Source organism: Gossypium arboreum, chromosome 7, assembly GCF_025698485.1.
Source record: "Gossypium arboreum isolate Shixiya-1 chromosome 7, ASM2569848v2, whole genome shotgun sequence".
Taxonomy (NCBI): domain Eukaryota; kingdom Viridiplantae; phylum Streptophyta; class Magnoliopsida; order Malvales; family Malvaceae; genus Gossypium; species Gossypium arboreum.
Window position 1 is genome coordinate 53,299,646 of NC_069076.1, and position 7,153 is coordinate 53,306,798.

At 37.3% G+C, this 7,153-nt stretch overlaps 1 non-coding gene across 1 annotated transcript; it reads right to left on the reverse strand.

The window, feature by feature from the left end:
* Positions 1-1,495: 1,495 nt before the first annotated feature.
* Positions 1,496-1,602, reverse strand: LOC128295785 (small nucleolar RNA R71). The gene has a single exon (XR_008286336.1). It is a non-coding gene; the product is annotated as a small nucleolar RNA R71 (small nucleolar RNA).
* Positions 1,603-7,153: the final 5,551 nt, after the last annotated feature.

The following is a 7,153-nucleotide window of genomic DNA, read 5'->3' on the forward strand; positions in this document are numbered from 1 at the left end:
GATTTCTTTATGTTTTTTTGTTTTCCCAATTTTGAGATGTTTTCCTCTATTGTTATGAACTAAATTCCCTAAATACATAGGGAAGTTGAAACCTAAGACGGATCTTATTACTATTTGAATTTTATGATAAATACTTGTTCTTATTCTTAATTGTGAGATTTAATCCTTGTTTTAATATTTTAAGATATTAATTTAGGTTTTGATGTGCTTATTCAATGGAGCAAAAGTCTCCGTTTAAGAGTAGATCCTCCATAATTAATCAGACTTGCATGCAATCCTAGACATAGGTCGACATAAATCTGCCGGATTAGAGTCAAATCTAATAAAGGAATCCATAGATCAAGTTAATGCGACAATAGGGGTTTTAATTAGAAAGAGATTTCGATTAATCAACCTAGAGTAAGTTGGTTTTATTCTCGAGAGAGATATTAACATAAACTAGAGGTTTCTACAGATTAAGTCAAGTGAATAAATCGTCTAATTCAGAAGTAGTAAGGGAAGTCTAGGTGGATTCTTCCTTGGGTATTGTCTTCTCTATCGGTTTTCCAAATGTATTTTCCAACTTTATTCTCTGTCAGGTTCTTAGTCAATCAGATAGTTAATTTTAGTTTAAAAATATCCCTTAATTTTTAAGGCTAGATAATAAAAAGATAGTAATTACTAGTACTTTTAGTCCTTGTGGATACGATATTTTCGGTCTCACCATAACTATACTACTGTTTGATAGGTGCGCTTGCCTTAGTCGAATTTTTAGTTAGTTTAGTGACCATCAAGTTTTTTGACCCTGTTACCGGGGACTAAGATATTAGGAACGCTTAATTTTTATTACTTTAACCATTTTTATTTTTATTGTAATTCAATTTTGTTTTATTTTTACTAGTTTTTCTTTTACTTGTTTCTGGCAGGTTTTTATAATTTATGACAAGGAGAAACCCATCAGGACCCCTACTTTTTGACAACGAAATTGAAAGCACAGCTCGCAAAATCATAGGGAAATAAGGTGAAGTTTACAGTATATAGAGGAAGAGTACGAGGACGACACCACTAATATCAAGGAGATGGCTGAAAATCAAAATAATCTGCTGTTTCTTATGGTTGTCGTAAATCCAGTAAATCAGAATCATGCTCCCCGTACTATGTATGATTATGCTAAGCCCACTTTAACAAGAACTGAATCGAGTATTGTTCGACCTGCTATTGCTGCAAATAATTTTGAACTAAAACCTAACACTATTCAAATGATACAATAGTTTGTTTAGTTTGATGGTTTGCAGGACGAGGATCCAAACACTCATTTAGCAATATTTTTGGAATTCTGCGACCCCTTTAAGATTAATGGCATTTTTGACGATGTCATTCACCTTTGGTTGTTTCCCATTTATTAAGGAATAAGGCTAAATAGTGGTTGAACTCATTACCACGAGGGTCAATCACTACTTGGGGACAAATGACCGAAAAATTTTTACTTAAATATTTTTCGCCGGCTAAAATGGCTAAATTGAGGAATGATATCTCTTCTTTTGTGTAGATGGATTTAGAAACTCTATATGATGCATGAGAGAGATACAAGGATCTATTGAGAAGATGCACTCACCATGGTTTACCTTTATGGCTACAAGTTCAAACTTTATAAAATGGTTTGAACCTATCAACTAGACAGATGGTAGATGCAGCGGCTAGTGGAACCTTAAATAACAAAACAATTGAGGAGGCTTATGAGTTTATTAAAGAGATGTCACTGAATAATTATCAGTGGCAAGTCATGAGGACAAAGCCTAGTAAAGCAGTTGGTATTTTCAATCTCGACACGGTCACTATGTTATCAAACCAAGTAGAGCTTTTAAATAAAAAGATTGATAGTTTATGTGTCTTTACGCAGGTACATCTGGTGATGCAGTGCAGTACAAATGGAGGAGGAATGAATAATACAGAATGCCTAGCCTACACCCTAGCACTACAAACAAACAAGTCAACTATATGGGTAACAATTCTAGACCTCAGAATAATCCCTATAATAACACTTACAATGCAGGTTGGAGGAACCATCCCAACTTCTCTTGGGATGGTCAAGGTAATCAAAGACCACAACCCCCGTTAAGTTTTCAACCATCTTACCAGCAGGAAAAAAAGCTGAACCTCGAAGAGATGTTAACAAAATTCATCTTAGTGTCAGAAACACGTTTCCAAAACACTGAAACAGCACTTGAAAATTAGCAGGCATCGATTCAAGGTCTAGAGACTTAAATAGGTCAGCTTGCTAAGCTGATCTTAGAAAGACTAGAAGGTAGCTTGCCCAGTAACATGGAAAGTAAGCCAAGAGAGCAGCTCCATGCGATTACGGTTCAATAGGAAGAAGGGTTAGTTGAGTCCATACTAGAACCAAGGCAAGAAACTATGGTAAGCCAAGATAAGGTGGATGAAAGCCAGAACAAACAAAAACCGATAAGCAGAGAATACACACCTCGTGTGCCATGCCCTAAAGCAATAAAGAAAGACCGCACAGATGAACAATTTGGTAAATTTCTTCACATCTTAAAAAAGTTACATATTAACTTACCGTTTATTGAAGCTCTTTCGCAGATGCCCAATTCAGTGAAATTTTTAAAGGAGCTTCTAGCAAAGAAACGGAAGTTAGATGATTCATCGCATGTGGAATTGAATGCAGTTTACTCAGCAATTTTACAAAATAAACTACCCAACAAGTTAAAGGATCCAGGGAGTTTTACTATTCCTTGTTTACTCGGTAGTTTAAATGTTGATAATGCTTTAGAAGATTTAGGGGCAAGTATAAATGTCATGCCCTATAAAATGTTTAAACAACTAGGTATTTGGAAACCTAAACCAACTAGGATAAGTATACAACTGGCAGATAAAACTATTAGATTTCCTAGGGGTATTATTGAGGACGTACTCGTTAAGATTGATAAATTCATTTTCTCGGTAGACTTTGTTGTTTTAGACATGGAAGAGGACGGTGACATTCCTTTAATCTTGGGACGACCCTTTTTAGCCACTGCTAGGACTATTATTGATGCTAGTACAGGCGAACTCACACTCCGTGTAGGAAAGATATGACAGTAAGTCATGAAGATGATTCTATAAAACTTGTTAATGAGATTAATCATGTGGTTCAACCTTCTTTGTAGGAAACACTTCAAGAAAGCATAAATGAGCCACGTTCTAGTACTAACAATGGAAGCATTCATGAGAACGAGCACTACAGATAGATGAACTAGATGCATAGCGGAATTATGTCAAGGAGGAACCGAGGCAACACCATATCAAGCTTAAGGATAGAACAAATCACTTCAAGGTCGGTGATTAGGTACTGATGGATAAAACGAGCCCTCGAGTTATCACTTCAAAACCCAATGTAGACAGAGCAACTCCCTTCAAGATACTGAATATCTTCCTACACGGTACAGTTGAGGTAACACATACTGAATTCGAAATTTTCAAGGTAAATAATACTCGACTCAAACCTTATTTTGATAGAATTGATAGTAGGGATGAGGAGTTTCAACTCCTCAAACAATCGTGACCACAGAAAATTGAGGTAAGTCAAGCTTAGACTTTAAATAAGCACTTCTCGGAAGGCAACCCGAGCACTAACTCTACTGACCAGTTTATTTTTACTTCTTTTCGTGTTTAGTGCAGTTTTTTTTACCCACACGACTTAGAAACACGGGCGTGTCCTAGGCCGTGTGGCTTGACATGGGCGAAATTATGAATTACATGGCCGTGTGAAAACTGGAGCTAAATTTTCCAATTTTAAACAAGTCAGACGGCTTCATGGGTGAACCATACGGCCGTGTGTTCGAACACACGGGCGTGTGTTCGGACACTTGGGCGTGTGGGAGACCACACAGGCGTGGGAGAAGCGAACAACGTAGCACACAGCCTGGACACACAGTCGTGTCCTAGGCCGCGTGACGATTGGTCAATAAATTTTTGTGACGCACAAGGGTAATACTCGAGCCACACGAGCGTGTGACATGGCTGTGTGGCCCAACACAGGCACCACACGACCATGTCCCTTTTAAACCCCCCAACCCTAACATTTTATCTTTGTCTTCTTCTTCTCAAATCTTTCCCCCAAGCCCTAGCCGCCACAGCCCTCTCACCATCCATCCCTTATTCCGTTGGCCTCACTATCGCGACCCTTTCTCCTCCCTCTTTTCTTTCCCTTCCTTTTCTTTCTCTTTTTCCTCCCTCCCTTCCCCTTACCTACACAGCCACCAGCCCGCTCCTCTTCCCACCGTGGCCTCCTCGTCGTACGAATTCCACCCTTGTTCCACTACCATCCGCACCTTCAATCACTGTCGAGGTTTCCTCTTTTACCCTCACATTCATTTTATTTTAGTTTACTTATTTATTTATTTATTACTTAATTGTTATTCAATTTTAATTTTAGTCAATTATTTATTTATTTATTTATTTATTATTAGTCTTCATTATTATTACTGATATTATTCGTTATATTTGTTATTATTATGCTTATTATTTTTATTGCTTTGCTTTGTTTTGTTTTGTTTTGGTTTTCTGATTCTTTCATTTTTTATCTTTCTTTTCTCCTATTTTATTATTTTTAGTATTTATATTTTCCTATAATTGCACCCATCTGTTTCTGATTAGTTAGATGTTTTCCATGATCTTTTTTTTAATTTTTATTCCTTAGTGCTATTGTTACGTTCCTATATATTTTTCTATTATTATGGTCCTTTCTATGATTACTGTTAGGGCATATTCTTTTTAGGACTATAGTTTTATTTTTACTATTTAGATTCTTATTTTTTTCCTTTGACTTGCGGTTGAATATTTGGTGTTGTTTTTGACTTTTGTTATTTTCAGGAATAGCATGACAAATACACGAGGCGGGAAAATTGTCGTCCCCACTTTGAAAAAATAGAAGGGTCCTAGCGCAACCTCCTTGAGTGCCTCAACTGAAGCTCGTCACCCTCTGCTTCGATTTTTTTCAGGCCCACAAGATGACTTGTTTCAACTTTTGTGCATGCGACTGCTAGGTTTGGGCCGATGTATTGACTGGGCCGCATTGGAACAAGTCGGACTAGTTGATGAGGTTCGTGCTTTCATTACCACTGCCCCGTGGGATCGATTCTTTGTGACTATCAAGCCCACCTATTCAGAGCTTACCTTGGGGTTTTGCACTACTTTCCATCTACAGCATGTGATGAATGCCCATGACGAGGCCGGTACTATCACTTTCCGACTTGGTGGATTAGTGTGACATATAAGTGTCCCTGAGTTTGGCGCAACTTTGGGCATCTACACCGATGAGTTTTTAGGTGTCGATAACTTTCTTCACCTCCACCGTCACATCCATTACTCACTTTCGTGCTGTTGGACTGATCTCACAGCTAGTTAGATCCATTATGACGCGAGTCACTTGATGACAACATCTTTTTCTCCGGCTCTACGATACATCCATTCCTTATTAGCTCACACGTTGACTGGTAGGAGAGAGAGCACAAGAGTTGTAAGCACTACTGACGCATACTATTTTTGGAGCATGGTAACTGGTCACGCATTTGATTTGGCATACTTTATTGCCCTTATTTTTCGCCGCAAGATAGACCGCCATAGGAGGGGCCCTATATGCATTGACCCTTACGTGACTTGCCTCACTCGACACTTCGGCCTCTTCGACACTCCAGAGATGTCATCAACACTCACACTAGTAGGCCAGATGTCTCCTCAGGGAATTTCCAGTATGATCCACATGAGGATGATAGAGCGATGACGTGGATTCGACCCCCCCTCAGTACAGACTCGTTCACTATGATGACTAGGATGAGCCAAAGGACATTACTGATGATGTCCCTTCCCCTCACGAGGACCCACACCCACCACCACCACCAAGTCACTGACCTCCTACAGCCACTTTGACCGATATATCCGAGCGACTCACTCACTTCGAGCAATAGTGTTTTGCGAGGTTCGATAGCATCGAGGTGACTCTGCAACAGATCTGCTAGCATTTCAACATCTTGCCTCCACCACCACCACCACCACCTCAAGATCCATCACCGATGAGGACTTTTGAGTCCATTTATTTTTTATCTTTTATTTTTCACTTTATTTTTATTTTTATTTGTATTTTGTATTTATTTTAAAGACATTTCGTTTATACTTTTAAACTATGTTTATCTTTATAGCTATTCTCGCGTAACCCTTTCATTCTCTTCATAGTTGTGTTTATTTTCTTAATAGTAGCTCTGACTTATGCACATCATTGGCCATATCTACAATTTTCACTTTCATTATTCCAAGGATTCCATCCAAAAAATCAGGGCAGTTTCACTTCTCTCCCTTTTGTACATTGAGGACAATGTACATCTTAAGTGTGGGGAGGTTATTTATACGATCCTTTGAAAATCCCTGAATTTGGCCTTGTTCAAAAATAACTCCCTCATATCACTATTAGAATAAATTTTGATTGATCTATGATTTTTATTGATATGCTTTGAATTTAATCATAGGAAATTGTACATTGATTGTTTAAACTTTAAAGACATTAGAAAATCAAGCATGATAAGTTGATTTTTAAGAATTAAAATTGCTAGGTTGTTTCCCTGAATTGAGGTATTATCTTGAAGTTTTGAATTTACAGGATTGACATAAAATACCCATAATTTTCGTGAGATTTTGAGACTTCAATAGCATATATCTTTCTTGCTCACTTATTTTATTGGTTATGAGTGTGTCAATATTGATTTGTTATTCTAAAACTTGCTTTGATTATGCATGTCGAGACCACAATATTGATTTGATATACTAAATTGATAAAGGCACTTAAGTTTTAACCTATTTACCCCATAAAAAGCCTACCCACATAATTGACCCTTAGTGAACCCTTTTGAGCCTTAACCATTTTTTCTTAATTTTTCCCCTTAATGATTAACCCACGACTGAACCCCTTTTGAGTCGTTAAGAATTTCTCTTTTTATTAACTCCCTTTTTATCGAGCTTTGATTTGATTAGTTACCTAACTATTTTCGTCCATTTCAGTTGCTAAATTATTATTACTCTCAATTACTGTTCTTATTCCTAAAAAAAAACCGTATTTTTATATTCATTCAATTACATATTGTTTTAAAGAGCTTGGATGGTTAAAGTTATTATATTGAGGGAA